At 38.0% G+C, this 23,177-nt stretch overlaps 1 long non-coding RNA gene across 1 annotated transcript; it reads right to left on the bottom strand.

Moving 5' to 3' along the window:
- Window positions 1-4,402: 4,402 nt before the first annotated feature.
- On the bottom strand, window positions 4,403-22,862 carry LOC139719401 (uncharacterized). The gene is made up of 3 exons (XR_011710101.1): window positions 22,747-22,862; window positions 18,232-18,276; window positions 4,403-4,438 (listed from the first exon to the last, which is right to left on the bottom strand). It is a non-coding gene; the product is annotated as an uncharacterized lncRNA (long non-coding RNA).
- Window positions 22,863-23,177: the final 315 nt, after the last annotated feature.

Below are 23,177 nucleotides of genomic sequence, written 5' to 3'. Positions count from 1 at the left end.
TGATGACATTATCTCCAAAATTCACTGTCATCAATGAAGATGTGAATCAATATTCATTTTCTTATCACCCACTGGCACTGCAAGCATTCAATTTTCATTTGTTCATCAAGTAAAAACCAGAAACAAAAGGGGTATGTACATGCATTGGATATTGTAAAGTGTGGGTAACAGAAGTTTATATTGGGGAGATTTGCAAATGATTAGCTATATAGATAAAATAATCATGTCAACACCTTTTAAGTGGACAGGTACTTATAAAATCACAGTGAGTTAAGGTGGGTGGTTTTTTTTTCTCACATATACTTCTGACTGATAGGCATTTATGTTAGCTTTAAAATCTTTCCAAATAAAGTGGACCATTCACTCACAGGCACCTTGGTAATTCTGAATTCTCACCATGAATTATATCACATTATTTTTTTCTGGGACAGCACCACTAAGAAAGTACAGCTTCATCAGGCAAGTCATGGGTCTAACAAGAGCCTGTAAACTGTGTTGTTACCTCTGCTTTCAACATTTTACATTTTGATTATCACTTCTGACAAGAACAGAAAATATCAGCAAGTTTGAATTCAGAAGTGAAGATTGAAAAAAAGAAAGAAATATTGATCCCCAATCTAAAGGGAAATTATGTACTTCTTGATTCATGGTTCGAACACTGTTACTTTGTTCCAGCAAATTATATTGTAGGCGACTCCTGTTATAACGAAGTTCTCGGGACCAGCATTTTTCTTTCCATTAAAATTTTGTAATAGCCAAACAACATAGAATGTAAAGATTATATAGACAGTGATTGTTAGACCTGCCTTTTTACTTTCATTATAGGGTTCATTATAACAGGAGTTTACTGTACCACATCAGGGGGGTATTTCATCAAGCATTTGTCATTGATTGTCACTGACAAATCTGCTCTCAGCCAATCAAATGCAAGGATTTCAGTAGCTTGAAACAGTTTTCAGGGACTGACAAGTTTTGCTGCCCTGATTTCATTTTCCTTCTGTGAGTGAGCTTCAATTTTCAAGCATACAGTTTTTGTGTTTTTGTTTTTGTTTTCTAATTCACACCAAAAAAAAAAAAAAAAAGACCTCGGAATCAAACATTGCTCAAAGTCAACCAAGCCAAAAACAAAATTTCACACCATTCATCGTCCACCTGCATCACAATGAAGGAATTCTCAGCAAACCTTGACACTCTCAGGGGGCGAGGGAAACACTGCACATCACTGCAAACTTTTTGAGGCTATCTTTACATCATACCAATATAGGGCACAGCTCAGGTAAAAACATGTACACACCCACAACACCCATAGATCTTCAACAAACAGGACCTGGACTAGAAGGCATAGACTAGGCCCTGTAAACAAAGGGAATATCATACACATACAGGGAAGGGTGGGGCAAGTACATTGTATACATATATAAAATTGTGTAGCATATACATGTACATACTAGGCAGAAGTAAATAGTTACAGGTACAGATATAGTTGAGCACTTTCAAGTGGGATTATAAGGATATATATCTGTCAAATACCAATATATGAGAATAAGCATGTATACAACTCTGAGCTGTCATGCTTAAATATACCACAATACCCAAAGCAGAAACTAAGAACCACTTGAACTTAATCAGAATGTAACGAAATGGGATAGATGCTCAGTCAAAACTGAGTTGAGACAAGGGAGTAGATCAACTCATAGTAATATCTTCATGCAAAGATTGTTGTCATTTGTGTTGTAGTAGTACCCTTTACCTTTGCAGTTCATTGCAGGGGGAAGTCAGTCACTTAAATCATAATGTTACATTAGTAGATTATGTCTTAACAGGATATGCAATGCAAAATAACGGGTGAGTATGGGGCGCATAGCCTGTCATGAACTTGAAGAATGATACTTTGCAGCTTTTAAGGGAGATGTTACACATTGTAAGTGTTTGGGATAACATTAAAGATGTAAACTGCACCTAATCTGACCCATAATGACCTATAGTCCGAGGTCCAAGATCCCAAGTCTTCATTAACACATGCATGAAACAATATCCTTCTATCATGAATGGTGGTATGCAGGGTATACAATCATCATCACTATTGACATCTTTGTATCTTCTTGTGTGTGTATTATACAAAAACACATTTTAGATATGAATATAAAGATATACATATGACAACTCGACTACTGAAATGAATATTGATAGGTATATCCTGCACTTATCAGTCTATGAATGTTTTGCAATTTTTGGTGTTTCAAGATTTCTTTCTCAATAGTTGGATATTTTTTACATCTGACCATCAAGTTCAAATTCAATTTAATGCCCTGACTTTCATTGATATGACAGGTGACATAACTAGTCAATGTGAGACAAATGTTCAACCCATGTGGTGTAAGGATGACATACCTTGTCCGTCAGTCTAGTCCTGTATCCAAATGAGCACTGAATATTAACTTGTATCTAGAACCAGTGGCCTGTGAAGCATCATGGTGTTTAAACTCTGACCACATCACAGACCTACCCCCCCCCCCCCCCCGTGGGTTTCTTCTTTTTGTTTTTCTTTTGTTTATGAACAATGCAGCCTAGATAGTGATACAGCAGTACTCTTCTCAATCCTCAAAAATAAGAAATTAATTCCAAACTCTAAAAACTGAACAATACAGCAGTCTTAAAGTCTCTCTCAACTTACAAAATGTAACCCAAACACTAGCTTTTGTGCATGTTCTTCTCTTGCACTTAATTTGTAATGGAACATTTACTCATTGCAACCTTTTTTTTTCATGAAGAATAAGCCTACTGCCTTTTTATTTGAAATTTCAAAATGATGAGCGAGCAAAATCTGATTTGTCTTATTTCAGTATGACCAGAATTTTTAGTTTATAGTAAAAAGGGAACATATACATAAGATAAATAGTCTAACTTCAGCATATATATTCAATGTTAGTACTAACTCTTAAACTAGATTAATATTTATTGTCGCAATTTTCATATTTATCCTTAAATTTTCAAAATTATTTATTCTGTTGAAGCACTTAAAGCCCCCAGTTTTATGAATATCTTTGTTAACTTTAACATTACAAAAAAGTTATTTTCATTTTTCACAAAGTCTTTGCTATGTCTGAACTAACTTTTTTGCGTCTTTACAAAAATGAAAAAAAAGGGGAAATCAAGAGAAAGTAGATATTTATCTAAACTTAAATCTCTCATCATATACTGCACAAAATATGGTAAGAAATTCCACACTTGTGAGAGCTGAAAGGTTGTGTAGGATTCTACTTTCATCTGATGGATTCTCCAGATCTCTTCATTTCGTCAGGTGTTGTATGTTTGTGGGTGAGTGTGATAAGTATGGTGATTATGAAAACACTGGATACCAGCACACCACATACACAGACGATGAGAACGAGGCTGGGGGTAAGTCACGGAACACGACGTATGAGTAGATAATGGGGTAGTTCAGTGGTGCAAGCACTTCAGACAAGGGACGATGTCATATCAGCTGGTTCAGGCAGTCATAAAATCAACCTGTCATATGGTCATTTTGTATCCAATATTGGGTCAAACTAAATATGTTCCTAATGATATAAATGGTTTACACCCTGATTTTACATCAAAATCTCATCATTGAAAGTTTCTTTTTCAGTCTCTTGAGTCTTGATATTTCACACTGCAGGGTTACATACATGTGGGATTAGAGGGTGTAATGAACAAACCACACACATCAACACACACCATGCTAAATGGGGTATAATGCACAGTCAGCAAAGAAATCCACTTTTTTCACAAAAATAAATCAGAGAGCCTTGTTTCCTGGCTTGAAAAAAAAGATTCCATGCAAACTTGTCTTTCAGCAGGGAATTCGCTGCACTTGTAACAAAAATGTTGCTAATATATGGAATAGATATGACTTAGTATCCAGAACCTCTACCATATGGTGGTATAAAAGCAAGTAGTTGCTTTATATAGGAACTACATTATGTCCAAGTCATTTGAAATGTCAAGTGAATAAACTGAATAACTCTAAACTCACCATGCTGGGATTGGGTAAGTGGCATCCTCAAATTGGCACCAACAGAAAGGGACTTGCAACCATTCCATTCCTCCTAAACATCCCCCACAATGTTGCCGTATGATACCCAGGTTGTTGCCAATTTAAGGAAGAGTAATAAGGGTTATTAATGTCTTGGAAAAGATTTGGGGAAACCCAACACATCAGGGGTGGGTGCATAATATGGAAATAAGAAAGAAATCATGCATGCACTGCAGTCAAAGAAATAGGTGACTTCATGCAGGTCAGAGGTTACAGGAAAACAGGAGGATTGTGGGAAGTGCAAGTGTTGTTGTAAAGAAAAGTGGATTGGTGATTAAATGAAAAAAAAAACAATAAAAGTGTAAATCTGAAAATGAAATGTACCGTCTGCTCTTTACTGGCCAGCCGCTTATTTTTCTTTTTCTGTGAATAAGAAGAGTAAAAATAAATAAAAAAGAGGACAGAAACATTATGGGAGTGCTTACATGATGCTTCACTGCTTGTGTTCTCTCTTCTTTTCCTTAAAATGATTACAAAGAGTGTTAAGACAACAACACAAAAATGAATGAATCAAATCATATGAAATATTCTTGAGAATGTTATGAAAACGATTGCAAGAAATCATATTTCAACTACAATGATCAAAAATTCAGACATTAATGCTAAATGCAAAGGATAGAGGAAAAACAGGAAGACATTTTGAGCAATTTCTTCATGAGACTACTGCACAGGTACTCTACAACACAATCAATGTGTGCATAAGTTACGATTACTTCAGAAAAAAGAAAGAAAATGATACCATTTTCTTTTTCCTACGCATATGGGGAGTTCCAGGTAGCTTGAAAAATACAGACTCCAGGACAAGTGTGGTCTACATATCTAGCACCAAGGGTCAAACAATTAGAATGGGCCAAACTCCAGGGGGGAAATACGTAATATTAATATCAAGAGGTGAAGTAATGAAAGTCAGTACCAAAATTCTCTTCCAACAGGATGAATATCACACACGCAAACAAAAACCCAAATGCACACATAGGCACACATTGGCACTCATACTTGGAAAGGCCTTCTAACATGGACCAGTTCCTTGTTTGATGATGTTTTGAACCAAGTAATTAAGGAGCCCAAAGTAAGACTGTTCAACAAGAACCTTAGACAGTCTAAGATGAAATTCTGTATTTAACCATGGACTATACTTACCTGTAGCTTTACACATAATTATAGGCCAGATTCAAATACAGTTTCATGTAACAACACTTTTTCACTTGTGTATGAAATGGGGACATTTATAGTCTGCATGTATCCATAAGTAATTGCTGTTCACAGTGGGAATGATCCATATTGGAAGGTATTAACAAAGACTCAAAAGTACAAACACACATAAAACAATACTCAGAGGGTATAGGGACTGACATATATCTTACAAACCCTAGACACGCAATGCATTGCAGGGTTCAACATTAAAAAGCTAAGAGCATATTAAAAACAAAAAAAAAATCTAATATATTAATATGATAAAAAAACTATATAGAATTAAAAAAATATTGAAAACCAAATTATTTTGTTGATATAACTGGCACATAATCCTAATATGTAACTTTTCACCCTGTATTCCATAGATTCCATTTCAAGATGTCACCTCATGACAGATAAAGTCTTGTCAACAGAACGCAGACTTGAAATGCACTTCAACTTTGTAGGAAATGCAAATTTCATTTTTATAAAAATCACGAGTCCAATCATTAAATGAAAGGAGAGTTAATATAAGAATAGGTGAGGACATTCAATTTCCTCCTGCCATAAGTAAAATGGTGTTTACATCATTTGGTAAAATAATGATGAAAAAGAATCTCCATCATTTTTCACACTAGTTACACCAATGAAAATAATCCCTATTTAAAGTTTTCCACATTGAAGATTTAAAATACAGAAGGAAGATGTATCACCCAAGCACAAGAGCTGAGAGTCAAGCATTATATTGCATATAGCGAGCAATCAGTGTGGACCAACCCACTCTGAGTGTTATCAGCCAGATGGATTGATGGATCGGATCCTTGATGAGGAAGTAACGATGTCTGTACCTCATGTGAACACCACAATGGACATTTCTCATATGCTCATAGCCTAGTGTTCCTTTGGTCCTAGGGTTCCTTTTGTAAACACAAATATTTATACATTCATTTAAAAGATTATAGTAGAAACATTAGCACAAACAACCTCAAGGATACAAAAGCTCCAGAATGTTACTTTCAGTTAATTTACACAGCTAGAACTCTCCACAACATTCACATCTGGAGAAGATTTCACACCAGCACCAAACCCAAGGGGCTTGTCTGTCTTTGCTGATGATGCGTCGACATGGCAACCCATAGCTGGGCATAGTGATGCCGAGTTACTCCTCAAATACTTAGCCTGGGCCTCTTGAAGACTGCATTCACAAAGCATCACAAACTTTTTACGCATGAAAATTGTTAATGGGCCTCAACAAACCATTGAACACCAAGAAAAAGAAATTCACACCACTGATCCCATAAACTTCAACAAAATAAAACCCCTCAGCAAATACAATCTCTCCCACCTTGAGATGTATTTTGATTCTTTTTTTTTTTAGGGTCCGCTTAGACACATACACTTCACACAACATGAAGAGAAACAACACTAGCATTCATACATGCAACACATAATGAACAATTTCTAGCATCACATCTAAGAAATACGAGAGAGCACTCATTAACTTCTACTCTGCAGCTTTTGGTGCTTCTGAGAAATACTTCACATCAGATTTCTTTCAGATTCTTTAGAGGAGAGTGTTATTAGGTACCTTTCCAGATTTGAAAATAAAGATGTGAATAAAGTTTTGTGCTCTGCTCCTAATCCACACAGAGTTTAAGGGCATCTTGCCCAATACAGTTTGATTAGAAGTATTAAAGTGTGGTTAAATAGTGGAATCATGATTCCTGTGAAGATGACATCACAGTAAAAGCTGTGAAGGGTCTAGTCTCATTCTGCCAGCTGTTACTGCCAATAATATCCACATATTGATTCCGAAAACACTAATTCACTGTCAAAGTCTTACTACTTTGGTACGATTTTTGTCAAGTTTGAATGCTTGCGAACAATTATTTAGTAGGGTTTCGGCTGATGCCCAGGATGACAGTATAGTGCACCAAGCACTGTGTAGATAACCTGAGCTTTATTATCATGTATGATGCAGAATGTATAGTGTAGAATAGGGTAGTGTGTGTGTGTGTGTGTGTGTGTGTGTGTGTGTGTGTGTGTGTGTGTGTGTGTGGGTGTGTGTGTGTAATTATGTGACCACCACCAAGACACGTATAGGAGAATTCTCCAGCTGGTTGTGTCATCATCATGTGTGTAACATATTTCCCTCTGTGGTCCCAGGAAATGGGAGGGTGGGGCAGTAAGGAGAAAAGGAGATTTAGTAGAAGGCAGAATGAAGGAGGGGAGAGTCAAGAATTACCAAACATAGGAGGAAAGATCATGCTACCAGGAAATTCATTAATGAATGCCGTAACAGGCATACCAGACAAGCAATATGCTGTGGAATTATGTTTGGGATTTTTTTTTTTCTTTTTAGTTTTAAGTGTTGGTGTCCAAAGATGAAGATGAAGAAGAAGCTTCGAGTGAAATGATCGAGATTAGATGGAAAGACAGGTAGGGAAGCTATGATGAAATCCAGGAAAATGACTAAGAGCAGTGCAATTATGACATAAGAAAAGTGAGATAAAAGAATTCTGAAGAAAACCTTGGGAACAACTTCACAGCATTACATACTTCCTTCTTGAAAATCCTGTATGTATGTAAGCATGTATGTATGTATGTGTAAATTCCGTATTCATGTATATTTCTCTCTTACACAGCATATTGAATTTCATTTAACTGGCATGGGTTTTGCTCTAAACTGATAATGTCAGAAGAAGCTCTAGCAGTTCAGCCTCTAAAATAGAAAACTGACTGCATCTGGAATAACCTAGATGGTATAATAAAGGTTCAAGAAGGAAAATCAAGATACAACACAGGAACTTCTACCTCAATATAGCAATGGATAAAAAAGTGATGGGCTGAGTCTCAGCTGGGTATCACACGAACATGGGAAGCCTGCCAGACAATCATTAAAAGCTGGGGAGCTCACAAATACCAGATGTGAGTAGTGTCCTGCAGACATTACACAGCTTGGGTCTGCTCCAGAATGCGTTATGTCAGAGACATAGTAAGAGAGAAAGCGAGGGAGAGAGAAAGGCGATGGCCTGTGAGAAGGAGGGAGAGATGGAGAGGGAGAAAGGAAGGGAAGGGTAGGGGGGAAAGAGAGAGAGTTGTAGTAATAATTGTAATTGAATAAAGCCTCTGCCATGTGCCCTTTTAGAGGTCCAGACAAGTGAGAAACAGATGCCAGGACACCCTGTTCTAAAAGGAAGGACAGCCACAACCCAGGCCGCATCACCTGACTTTTGGCTTAAAGGGAAGCTGCATTATTTCCGACATCTCTTTCTATCTGTCTTTATCTATCTTTTCTATTCTCCCCCTCCCCCATCTATCTTTTCTATTCTCTCCCTCCCCTTTTATATCTTTCCTTTATTCTGCCTTTCTTCCTCTTTGCCCCATTCTCTGTCTCCTTCTGCACGAAGCCAACTATGCATATGTTCATATAATATGAATTTTATTGGAAAATTAAAATTAACATACAAATATAATTCAAGAATGATGACAAAATGCAAATCTTGAAATCTGTACTTTCATATTGCACTTCTTATTACCTATTAAATGCATGAAGCAGCTCTCTCCCTCTCTACCTCTCTATTCTCTCTGCTGTTCTATGTGTCATTTCATATTTTCAACATGTAAGTGGAAAAACATTTTCCTCCTCTTTGGCCATACACTCAGGATAATTCTCACACACACACAAACACACACACACAACATATGGACAAATAAATGTACCTCCTTTTGCAACATTTCTGCACCATACTGTGAAGGCATTATCATAAAAACTAAAAGAAATCGCCTGTCTCATATCTCTGGGTTCAAGAAGTAAGGCAGATTGACTTTTTGTCATTTATATGATATAACTATATCTCTTCATGGAGTTGAGAGTGCATGTGTTATCAACTGCAGATGAAACTAACACTACCTCCAAGAAATGAGTTTGATTTGTAGTATCCTAGACGACCAAATTAAACTGCCAGAAGGTGAACAAAAGGCAGATACAGAGCTGTCAACGTCTGCACGGCAAAAAAAAAAAAAAAAAAAAACATACATTTTCAATGCATAAACCATCTTATTTAAAATTTGAACACACTAAGAAAAGTAAATCAAATTTCTTAGAAAATACATTTGTCATCTAAAAAAAAATATATCTTCTTGATTTTGATACAGAAAAATCTTACTGAAAGGTCCCATTTACCTTTGGGAACAGTGATTTAAAAATTTTCAAGATATGACAGTTAATGCATATGTCTAGGTCGGTTGTACCACTACACATCTTATCACTTATACATTTGCACGATAAAACCTATAAAATACAAGGAGATATCTGTATTTTTCTCAATAACTCGTAACTGTATACCTTTTAGTCTGGAAACATTTATATTACAACTATTGTTCACATTTTGTATATTTAACAATACTTAACATCGATTTTACTAATTCAAATTTTTCCAGTGGTTGTTTCTATCCCTAACTCACATTTCAGAACTATTTTGATGCACTAATGCTGGGTTTTTGTTTCATCTGCAAACAGTGAATTATGCCTATAATACTGTAGAAAGCATGTATTAGTTGACAGCCCTGCAGATATGTGAGGAATCCAGAGGTAGTTAGTAATTCAATTTCAAGTCATTTCATTTCAATTTCATTTTTTTTTAATTTCTCAATGAAAAAATGCATGAAATATAACAATTTATTTCTCCTAAAAGAATGCATATGAAATTATCGATAGGACTTTAGAAAATGGAGTCATGACCAACTCTTATGTGGAGGATTGTATTGCAGCACAATAGCATGTTTACATTTCACTAAACAGACAATTCTCAGGAGTCAAAAGCTACTATATCTGCATTGGGTCACAGATATGACATAAACAGTTACCAAAAAAAATAACAACCCATCACTCAAAAATAATGATACAATGTTTTGGGTTTTTTTAATGTATAAAACTACTTTCAGTAAATTGTTAATTTTTCAACAACAAAAAAAGAGAACAAGAATTAATCACTCCTTTAATACTGACAATCATACATACTACGTAGCACATCTCTGTGCAAACATTTTGTTGAGGCTATAGAAACTACTGTATAAACTGTTATTTTTGCGAGGGTTTAATTTTCTCGAATACCATGAATCACTGCTGGACCGCAAATTTAACAACACACGAAAATATCTCACACTGACAGGCACTAGCGCACCTACATTTGGTGTCACATTTGCAAAAATGTCTGCGACCTCCTTATTTGCAAAAATATCTGTACTAGAAAATAACAGCTTATACAGTATACCATCTGGGTTACATTGAGTGAGCTGCACAACATCAACTTATTCATGCAATATCCTGCTACACCAGTACAACATGGAAAGAAAAATCCAAGATGGCAAACACTCTACAGACAAAGAGAGGGAGAAGGGGGCGGGGTAGAGGGGGGGGGGGGTAGATTTAGACCCAGGTAGAAGAAGACAGAAATGGGTTGGAGACATGTTAACATTTAGACATTTAGTGTGAGGAAATGAGAGATAGAAAGAGATAGTGAAAGATCTGAGTGTGAACAAACGGAGGGGGAGGGGTATTAGTAAGCAAGCATGCTGCCAATGGTGGTGTGTGTAGACATTGATGCTGATGTTGGTGTGGATATTGATATTGATATTGATATTGATATTGATATTGATATTGATATCAATAGTGATACCGGTACTGATAAAAAAGTCCACGCAAGTAATCACTGGCATATACTGTAGTTAATGCTACACACAGTTAGACCACCAAACAGCCATAGATGGATGTCCACTGTGTGTATCATAGAGTGTCAATACAATGGCACTGCTGAGAATATACACTGAAAAGGTCCCTGAAGCCTGCTCAATGTTTCCTTGCATAGCTACAATCCTCCAGAAGAAGAAATAGTGTAATTGCAGCTGTGAGTGTGACTTGCTGTATGGTGTTCAGATCATCTCCCGTTACACATCCTGTGTCTATAAACTAAACATTCCATCACAACATACAATATCTAATGCATTCTACTCGATGTCAGGATGCCCATTAGACCTTTTGTTTGTTTGGTTTTTTTTAAAACAAAAATCAACAATTTAAGAGAGAGACCTACTGTCATGTTCGAAACTATGAACTGGAAAATATTTTCTCTCAACACTCACTGCACAAGTTCATACACAGAGAAGACAAAATGCTTCCCCACATGCACAGGTGATGTAACTTTAAAGGCACACGGTCCCGGTGGTTTAGTCAAATGCGTATGCGGGCGCACGGCGCAAGTTTCCTATAGAGACCTAGGCTATCGACTTCCCGAGTCCGAAGAAGTCTGATCCACTGTAGCCAGTGGTCCGATCACAATTCGGCTCATGATTTGGCTGAGGGGGACGACAGCTTTAGCAAACTTCTATTGTGATGTCATGTTAAGAAGCACATTATGCACGCACCCTGGCATTACTACAAACTGCGTGATGCGCAGAGAAGATAACGAAGGCAACGTTACTTAGCAATACCTACGCGCTTTACTCTTGATGACAGCTCAACTTCGGCAATCTTCGTATCAATGCTAACGGTGATCGGCAGTATCATAAACAGCGCCCTCTACACTTCCGGGTCTATGCGCCTTTAACTTTCATGTTGGGGAACCAAGAAAAATTTATGACCGCGGGTAGACTTGGACAAACAGTGATTCATCTGTGTGTTCATTTACCAGGGTATAAAGCCTGACAGCTGACAGTCTATTACCCCCTAGGAATAACAACTGTATGAAAATGAAACACATAAAGGCATCATGGTGTCTGGCTGACAAGAACCATCCACCCTCAGTCTTCATCATCCATTACCCTGGTGTCTTGAAGGACACTTCAAGTCCATAGGTTAAAGGTCATACTCCATCATTTGTACCTAACTCTTCCAATCACTGAAACTGAATCACAGCCAGCTAAAGCAGTAAACAAGAGACCCGCGGGTCTAGCGCTCACCTGAGTATCGCAAGTTCACCTTTCACGCAGTCACTAATCTAAATTATTCACAGCTCTACCAAAATTTGACAAGGCATTCTCAATTGTAGAAGATGAAAATGTACAATAAGGGCCCAAATTTTGAAAGATTCCTTAATTTGGGGGGATTGGGGCCCCCTGGGGCCCTCTGGTGGGGCATGGTGCCCATTTTGATAAATTGAGATCCTGACCCCCTAGGGATGCTACCTACCAAGTTTGACGAAAATCAATCATGAGGTTTTCAGGAAGAAGATGAATATGTACAATTCAGACCCCACTTGGACCTTTCCACCACCCCCCCCCCCCTATCCCCACCCCTAAGAGGGGCACCCCTGGATCTGCTATGAACAAACTTGAAACTACAGTCATTAATGTACTCACTCATAGTATTATCTTAGCTCTATAACTTCTGATTCTAGAGAAGATTTTTACAGATTCCTTCATTTTGGGAGGTTTGGGGGCCCCCCAGGGGGCCCCCTGGGTGGGGCATGGTGCCCATTTTAACAAATTGAGATCCTAACCCCCTAGGGATGCTACCTGCCAAGTTAGGTGAAAATGGGTCATGGGGTTCTCAAGAAGAAGATGAAAATGTACAATATACGCCCAATTAGGACCCCTCCCCACCCCCCTCCCCTGGGTCCCAAGGGGCGCACCCCTTATTCTGCCATGAACAAACTTGAAACTACAGTCATCAATGTACTAACTCATAGTACTAACTTAGCTCTATCACTTCTGGTTCTAGAAAAGAAGATTTTTACAGATTCCTTAATTTTGGGGGGTTTGGTGCCCCACTGGGGGCCCCCTGGGTAGGGCATGGTGCCCATTTTATCAAATGAATTCCTAACCCCCTAGGGATGCTACCTGCCAAGTTTGGTGAAAATGGGTCATGGGGTTCTCAAGAAGAAGATGAAAATGTACAATCTAGGCCCCATTAGGACCCCTCCCCACCCCCCTCCCCTGGGTCCCAAGAGGGGCACCCCTGATTCTGCCATGAACAAACTTGAAACTACAGTCATCAATGTACTAACTCATAGTATTAACTTAGCTCTATCACTTCTGGTTCTAGAGAAGAAGATTTTTACAGGTTCCTTAATTTTGGGGGGTTTGGGCCCCCTTGGGGCCCCCTGGGTGGGACATGGTGCCCATTTTAACAAATTGAGTTCCTAACCCCCTAGGGATGCTACCTGCCAAGTTTGATGAAAATCGGTCTGGGGGTTTTCAAGAAGAAGATGAAAATGTAAAAAGTTTACGCACGATGCACGACGCACGACGGACGACGCACGACGGACGCCGGACGAAGGGCGATCGCAATAGCTCACTTGAGCCTTTGGCTCAGGTGAGCTAAAAAGGAATGATTACACCATTGTAAAAAAAAAAAATGATAATAATAATAGAAATACAAATCAAGAACTTCTTCCAATATTGATGCTGACGATGATGATATTGATGATGATAATGACATTGACATCTGTGAATGTAATTCACATTTCATCCTCTGCATCATCACCACCATCACAAAATGAAATAAAAAATCAATACAATGTACTTGTAACTGCTTGTGTGGTGATTCGATTGTACTTAAGAACTGAATTAAAAAACATGCATCCTATATATTTGCATTCCACTTTAATTTACAGTTACCACTCACAAACAGATCTCCAGAGACGCAGGACTAAACTCCCCTTACAAATATATGCACAAACGCTATTGAGGCGACAACACACAACAAATAGTAAGAAAAATAATAGTGATTAATGTACAGTACGGTGCAAGAATGAAAGGTGTGCAATGCAATGGTGTTAAATAAATGACAGTCATGCCTTTTGTGTGCAATCAAGATTATATGGGACATACCTGTATATAATCAACCTTCTCCTCCCCCTCTCCTCACACTGTGGGAATTCAGCTAATAATTTTGCAAAACTAGGCCTTTAACTCATCTTCACAAATTGATTCACTGAAATCTCAGTACCTGTGAACCCTCTTCCAGCATGCAATCATCCATCTGTTCTTAAGACTTTAATTGCAATTGACATTCACAAGCCACCTCGATTACCTGCAGCTGAAGTCATTATTGACAATTACAAAAGAGCTGTAACATCTTAACCTGCAATTAATTTCATGGGGAAATACACACATTATAGGCTTACTGATTATCCCATTCATTTCTCCCATGGCATTGTTAGGGGAAATATATGCATGACAGACTGATTTCCTTCAAACTGAATGAATTATTTTTGAAGTACTTCCCATTTCATCTGCCGAGTATGATTATCTGTGAATTCTTTCATTTCACAGCAATTTCACACATGCAGCCACACAGAAGGTAGCTGCTTTGTCACAACCTCGTTGTAAAATAATCAATACTACTTCACAATTACTGTTGTCACCACTAGTATCTCACCAAAACAAAAATTCCAGACATAAACATTTGGTATTGTGAAATATAGATTCAAGTAAAAAATGGGGGATTGAACTGCAACAATATACAAATTTTGATAAGTCTTGCAGATCGCTTCAGTTTGGAGGTTTCTATCCTCTTAGCTCAGACCTTGTTCTCTAGCTCACAGTTTTTTATCTTTGAAATAAAGACATCATCACAAGATACACTTCTTCCTTCAAGACACTGAACATATCTAACTATTGATCATGCCCACCATTGCTCCTAAGCCCTTGTGTAATTAGAGCTGAGGTATTGAGGTGACACCCCTCCTTTGATAATCAATTGATCAGCAATGTCTGGAAATTGATTTCCTTTTGATACTACTATCTCCTCTATGCCTGCACTGGCCACAGAACCACTCCACTCTCATGGAGCAAACATCTTGAGAGATGGAAAGGTAGAATCTACATACAGTCAAGGGAAAGCCTATGTGAGGAAGTCTGAATTCTATTTGAGATGTCTCATGTTATACAGATTAGGCAGTAATTCAAAAAGGAGCATTCTGTGGTAGAATTCATTATGTTTGTCATGCCATACCAATGGAGACTTGTGTTGCACTCGGTTTTCCAAGCTTCTGTCTTTTAAGGGATAATCTGAAAATGTCTGTGAAGTTCACATACATTAGTCACATCAAAAGAAAAAAAGAAAAAAAGAAAGCAATACTTAATGTTATGGATGTATCTGAATGACATGCATCAATAAAAAGTAAAAATGCAAACTCAACTTCTTGACATATCCTACAGCTGTTTTCATAATAGGGGAGTTTACAAATGGTAACAATCTATAACTATCCCGACAAAAGGAACACAGACCTACTGTGAGTCCTTGGAACAACAACCATGGCCTTAGGATGGATGTTTGTGTGAGAAATCAGACTTTGAACATGTGTGAAGAAAAGAGGGTCCTTCGAAGGTGTCATGTGGTAACTTTACAATCATGCCACTGTCATGCAACCAAGGTGTCATTTCTTCACACCAGTTGGAAACCTATGACTTATTGCCTGGACTAATAAGCAAGTCTTACCTGGACAAAAAGGCAGCATGTTGCATAACTGCTTACCATTTTAGCAAACAGTTTTAACCATTCCTATCATTGTGTCATGACCACTGCATCTCTCTCTGTTCATGACCAATGTACCACCAAACTGACCGATTCCACTAGGTATGTGGGACAGATGACAAACCTGATTTCTACTATATCTGGCCCAATAGCCAGGGTCCAGTAACAATGGTATGAGACCCATAAAATGACATGTAGGGTCAGTTTTGTTGATCCACATCATGACAGTATTTGAGTTATGTATTCAAATCATGATTATGTAATCTAGCATTCACTCCACAAAGTTAACATTTTGAAGGAAGGCAGATGGAATTGCCTTCTTTACCAGCATTAGTAGGGAAAGTTAGTTCAAGCACTTATTTTGCTGGATGCCATTAGAAGCGGTTTGAATAAGATTAGGCTCAATGAGCTCTGACACAAGCTGCTACTTCACAACCAGCACATATTTTTACCACCAGCCACTGGGGTGGATAGAACGGTGACACTAGTGATTAATACCAGCTGATATTTAAGGGTAAGGGTCAGATGAATCAGGTGCAGTATCACATCATCATATCCATGTTATTCAATGGTCCATACAGGAGCTTGTGCGATCAAATTGTTTGTGGATTAATCTTCCCACGACCAGTGCTGCTGCTAGCTGAAGCTGCAGAAAATAGTCATGCTCATAAATGCCTTCAAATGTGAAATGTTGGAAACACACACACCAGGGATGCACACCAAACTTAGATATCCATAGTTTGTTGGCTCATTTTCATGGTAGAATGTGGCTTGACACAATAATTAGAATCAGAATTTATTACCATTTGTATAGGTTTCAAAAATCTACACAGGCAAACTTGATTCACAGGATGAATTTTCTGATTTCAATCTGATAGCTTGAGGGTTATCATTCAAAAAACTAATTTTTACCTTTTGCCTGCAGTTAAATGGTTGGTGTGAAACCCAGTCTGTGAATATATCCTCATTTGAAGGCCTTTATAAGTACTTGTATATTTGTGTATGTGTCTGCTGTGAAAACATGCATTATTGTACACACTTCCAATTACACACACACACACACACACACACACACACACACACACACACACACACACACACACACACACACACACACACACACACACACACACACACACGCGCACACACACACACACACACACACACATACACACAGACGCATGATACGAGAATCACAAGCATGGACTACGCATTCCAAGAGCATTCATCTATGATGTCATTCTCTATTCCCTGTCTATCCCACCAAGGAATCTGCACAGGTGGCACCAAACTTTGCCCACACACGAGTACGTGTACGGTGTATGTCAGGCGCGCAGACTGACAAGGCAGAGGTTAGTCTGGTTTGAATTTCCAGGGGTTGCTAAAAACAGAGAACTCAAAACATGCTGCTCAGTTGGAGTGACAAATTTGGGTGGACTGTGGATGCCAGTATGAATTGTGCCTGCACAGTCAAACATAGCTCACTGACAAGCTTTTTAGGTCATTGATAGATCATGGCCATCTTCCCACCAAAGAGTGGGCAGAATAAAGAAAAAGAAGTTATTTCAACTATCTGTAGAATGTGGCAGCAACAGGACAGAATGTAGAGATGAAAGCATTGGTTGGAAAGGGGGGCTTGTTAAGGATAGAGGAGGCTTCAATGGTTGGATGCAAAGATTGATTTCGCTGCTCCATCTCACAGTGGCTATTTCCACGATGGTTGGTAGCCAGTGAACTCAGACAGGGGCAGAGCAAGAGAAGACTTTCAAAAGAGAGAAATAGTTTCTGGGACTGATTCTACATTTTCATCAGACACAAAACCAATCCCCCCCCCCACACACACACACATACATACACACATACACTGTCTCACTATACAGTAAATGTCAATATTTTCGCAGGATTAATTTTTCATGCTGAGAGGGTCAAAAAAGATATTTGCGGGTTCTTGTGTTCGCGCTGTGCAATTGTCAACCCATTCAAAGTATGCAGGGAAAATTGTCAAGATATTTTTGCGGGTCTTAATATTTGCACTAGCCAGAAGTAGCGCGAAATATGTGAAAATAAATGTACCACGAAAATTTATTACATTTACAGTATGACTCATTCACTATCCCACCATGTCTCTTTCTTTCTCTTTCTCTCTCTCTATCCTCACATTATACTCACATCATAGTCTTATGTTCCTCTTGTCTTATCCTCTCTTTTTTTCTTTGTTACCTCTCTCTCTTTCATCTTTATCTCTCTCTCTCTCTCTCTATCTATTTATCTATCTATCTATTTCTCACACACATATGGCAGATTTTTTTTTTTTTTGTCACTTCCTTCTTCATGTTGCAAATCCTTATCTTCCACTTTCACACAATATACCAAAGCCCATTTGCGGGGTGGTTCTAATCAAGCGATTGGGGAATGAGAGTAGAGGAAAGGCGAGGAGGCAGCTGTGGTGAGGCGACAGGCCAGGCAGACTTTGGATGCAAAGTTTGGCGAGGAGTGGACTTACCCAGTCCTTCGTCTCAGCTTCCAATCTCATTTTGGGCACATCAACCTTGGATGAACGGAAGTGGGGGGAAGTAACAAGGCACACTCATCAACATCGAGGGGAAATAATAACGTCAATTATTCACTGCCACGTCTCGCATGCATTCAATGGCAGAATATTCCAAAGGTGTAGGACTGAACTGATACTTAATAAAATAAGGTAGCTGTGTTAACAGTGAAAGTTGTGAAATGCTGAAGGGAGAATACAGATACAGCATTGTATATATGGGTAGGAATTTGGCACAAATATGGCACTTTGTGGGCATTTTATGCTCTGCATGCACTTCTTTTCAGGGTAACAGCAGTGTACAACAGTAGCATTGCATTAAGAATGCCAATACACAACTGGATTATAATAGAATAGTCAGGAGCAAAAGGGCACTAATTCAATCGAACTTGCATTATATCAACACCCTTTTTTTATTCAGCAAGTACAATGTACTCATATCTTATATTTTGTGGCACGGTTCAAGGAATCCAAATTTTCAAGAGAAATACGCTGTAAAAATAAACACAAACAAAATACATCACACACAAGAAAATGAACGGTGAGATATTGTATATCAAAATGAGAGATACATAACACATCCATCAAATAAATATGTAAAGCATGCTTCATCTACTCTCTGATATCAATATGTTCAAATTCTAAGCCCTCTCGGCATCCCGTGTCATGGTACGAGGTACACACCAATGTACTCTCTTTGTCTATTCCACTTTGAAACATCACTCACTCCCCCATCAACAAATTATTTGAATTGAAAAATATTACACTCTCTATTACTGCAAATCTCATCCTCATCCAAATCTCAATGATCGAAATAAAAAAAATGCTTTACCATGCTTTTTGAAGAATAAGCAACAGAACATTCTCTTGAGTGTCATGACAGAAAATAAAGGTCAATCCTGCATGTGCAGGCATCATATTCAACTCATATTTACTCCCATTTTCAGAAATTACATGACATTCCCCATGACAAAAAAGAAATCATATCTTTCATTTGACTTGAATATGTTCTCATAAATGTGCAGATTACAGTTCACTGGTACGGTAGGAAACAAAAGTACAGTGTATGTGTCATCATTTACAGGCTTGCAATGCACAGTGAGAGCTTGGTAATAAAAATCCCATTACCAAAGGAAGTCATTCCCATCCGGCGTGGGTATATATCAGCTATCACTAACACCCACACAAAGAACATTGTCGGACTAGGGGCATCAGGAGGGAAGCATAATATATGCACAGACACTGTACCATTAAGGGTGGATGGGTCAAACAGGTGAACATTTCATAGTAAGTTAGGGTTTTGATAATGCCCATGGGGCTAGCAGTCATTTCTAGGAGTGCTTCATTTGAAATGGAATCTCATCACGTCGGGCAAAAATTGTACCCATTACACTCCGGAATAGAGATTGCTGCCTAATACTGGGTACCTCTTGATTCTGAACTTCAGCATTTCAATATGTCATCACAACTCATTTTCAGAAGTGTGATTTTGATTTTTAGGCTCAGGACTGCCAGTAGTTACAAACCCGAGTCCTCATCTTAATGAGATAGCTGCATGGTGCTATGTAGGATATCGATAGCAGGGTGCAATTAACTGTGTCTGGACAGATGCATTCTTCCTCATACCTTAAAATGAAATAATACTTGAAATTCTTGAACAATGATTTGCGCAAATAGGCTAGTTTTCTAGTGAATTCAAATTCATGGAGATTTTTCCTCTTCGACCAAGTAACAAGCTATCCAGTCTACATGTACATACTAAATGCACTTCAAAGTATTTGGAATGCAAAATGCCTACATTAGCTGTTGCTAAACCAGGCAGGCCTTGAGCAAGCCTTGGGCAAGCATGCTTGTCGTTAGGAAAATTCCTTGTAATAAAGGTATGCGTAAAATTTGAACATGTCAATAAACTGGTCTATATGTTGAAGATTTCAGTACGAGGGAATTGAGCATAGTTGAAGGGAATTGAGGATACTTGCACAAGTCAAAGCTCAAAAGAGAGAGTTCAATCAATATTACTGTTACCTTTCAGTTGGCTTATTCTATCCACTAATCCTAATCTCTCTCATTCTCACACATGTACACAAACACACATACACACACACACACACTTTCAATGTGTCCCTCTCTCACACGAACACACACACACACACACACACACACACACACACACACACACACACACACACACAAACATGCATACAAATTAATATGATACAACATCTCTTTGTAGATGTGATGGGTAAACTGCACAAGGTCTCTTATCTTCTCTCCTTATCACTCATTCTCTCCATAGGAATTCCACTGGCCCACAATATTCATGTCAAACTCACTAAATTGTATGTATGCTGGCTCTTTGGATTGGGTGTATTCACTGGAAACTTACTGTTCAGAGTCCAAAATTTGGATATACCCCATAGAAAAATGATTCAATTCTGGCAGGCAGACACATTATCTCAGGTAGGATCACATCAACTTCGACAAAACACACTTTTTGATATCATTTTGTGGAACAACTTTGGACTTTCTCTATGAGGTGATGATACGATGTACATTCCCTGTCTAAAGTGTAAGCCATAATTTCTCACTGGAAAACTTTGAATAGAATGCATACTTTTGGAGAATTAAATATGGTTCTTTACAAAGCAAAAGAAAAAATAGTTTATCTTGTATAGATTCTAAAAATTCCAAAAAGTCACATAAGCACTACAAGACCACTTTTACTTCTGTCCCATGTTTACTAGCGAGTATCAACAGAAGAGAAGATGTCTAAGATAAGAAATGATGTCACTGTAATGGCAGGAAGATGAGATAAAATACATAGAATACATTTTGCCCAATATCCAAACCATCCATGTAAAAACTTCCAAAAATACTATTACATACCATATGCTGTACAGAAGACTCTTGAATGAACACATTTCCATAGAATTTAGGGTTATAGTGACTGTCTATAGCACACACCACTCAAAATGGACACTTTGATACCTTTGTGCATCATCATTTGAAGAGTGTGCAAATTCTCATTAATCCTTTTAACCCTTTTTCCCCACAATTTGTATGAATATAAACATCATGAGCCAGAGATATGACATAAGATGAATCATAACTAATTTACATCCTGACAATTAGCCAGTGACAAGATTATCCTTTTCTCTTGAAACACGGACCCCAATATAAAACTTCATTTAAAAGTCCTGTGCATCAATAGTCATTTCAGAAAGGGTTAGATGTGAGTCTCTAGACTTTGAGGAAAGGAAAGGGGCAAACATTCTAATGAAAGTATCTAGTGAATCTCAACTGGCGAAATAGAAAAATCTTTGCACATGGATAATATGAAGACAAAGAAATATAGAAATATTTTGCAGGATGATATGCATTACATGTGGTGAAAAAAAAAGTAAAGGGGCCCCCAAGTGGCACACCTGGCTACATATATCAAATATATCCTCTCTCTCTCTCTCTCCATGCACAGAGTCTGAAGAGAAAAGTTCTCAACAAAGATCCAGATTAGGATTAAAGCTCTTACTGTCTGAAAAGCTTCAAACTTGCCGAGTTAGATTGGTGCATAGTCCTTCCTCTATGTAATGCACATTCCCATTTCTTACCTCCTTGTACTGAATGGCATTCAAACATATAACCTGAAAGCCCATTAAATCTGTTAGCCTGACAGATCACCATTTTGTTGTTAAGTAAATTCTATTAGTATTGATTTTATTGACTTGGGAGAACCATGGAGGGCGGCTTGCACATTTGGACATAAATGGCATGGAAGATTCTTCAGGCAAGGCAGGAAAGTTCTGTGGTATTCTTTCTCGTATTTCTTTTTTATTCTTACTAGACACTCTATTCATGAAAAGAAGAAGAAAAAAAAAAACATTTCTAATGTGCTACCTAAGTGAGTAGCTATCAAAAAGTGATCATTCAAAAACCTATTTTTGCTATCAAGGTAAAACTAACAAATATATCTTCTTCATGATCTAGGATTGTCTTCTCACTCTTTTTTTTTTCAAAATAGCTATCATTGCCTTTCTGTTTCAAAAAAAGAATGAATAAATAAATGTCATTCTATCACAACATTGATGGTTCTGCCAATTTTTCTCTTGTTTGCATTACAACAGTTTTGAGAAATCACCTAAACCACACAAGAAACTAACAATTATTCAAGTAAGGGTTTTATTCATCTTTCATAACATCAGACTATCTTCTGATGTAACAATACAATTGCATGAGATATCAGCGATAAAAGTCACAAGCACTTTAACGACCATCTTTTCATGGGAGTAAAAAAAATAAAGACAAGCAATGTACAGTATCGCTGGAATATCTCCCTGTAACCTGAATATGGGCATGAATTTGCGCCAGGTTATGGCAGCTCAGCTGGAAACAAGATGAAAAGGCAGCCAAGAGGACAAACAAGTTTTGAGACAGCATGAGATACATGGTGTGAGCAGCGCCATGGCAACCTACCTTAGATGACTCATCCACCATGAGGATGGAGCATCGCTCGCATCTCAGCAGAGAGAGGAGGAGCTCCATTATCCGGCGGACGATGCTGGACAGCGTGCTCTGCTCCTCAAACAGTGTCTTGGCAAGCTCAAGCAGAACCTGAGTTTCAACAAGCAGATAGGTTTACATTGGTAAGCACTTTAAAAATGGCAGTGATTATTGTGAACATAATTCAATCTTGAGAATTTACTAAAAAAAAAAGAAGACCATTCCATGTGGCACATAGCTAAAAAATGTTGTTCCCGAAATACATTAAGCTACAGACTGGACAGCAATGCATATATATAGGACATGAGACATTAATGAATAAGATAAAGAAGACATCTGAGACATACAGTGGCAGCTTCTTCTGTTACATAAACATCTTACTCATTAATAATGCTAAATACATT

This window comes from Diadema antillarum, unplaced genomic scaffold (assembly GCF_040938485.1).
Source record: "Diadema antillarum isolate AM-2024a unplaced genomic scaffold, OU_Dant_1.0 scf00000110, whole genome shotgun sequence".
Taxonomy (NCBI): domain Eukaryota; kingdom Metazoa; phylum Echinodermata; class Echinoidea; order Diadematoida; family Diadematidae; genus Diadema; species Diadema antillarum.
This window is presented reverse-complemented; position numbering and strand designations above follow the sequence as displayed.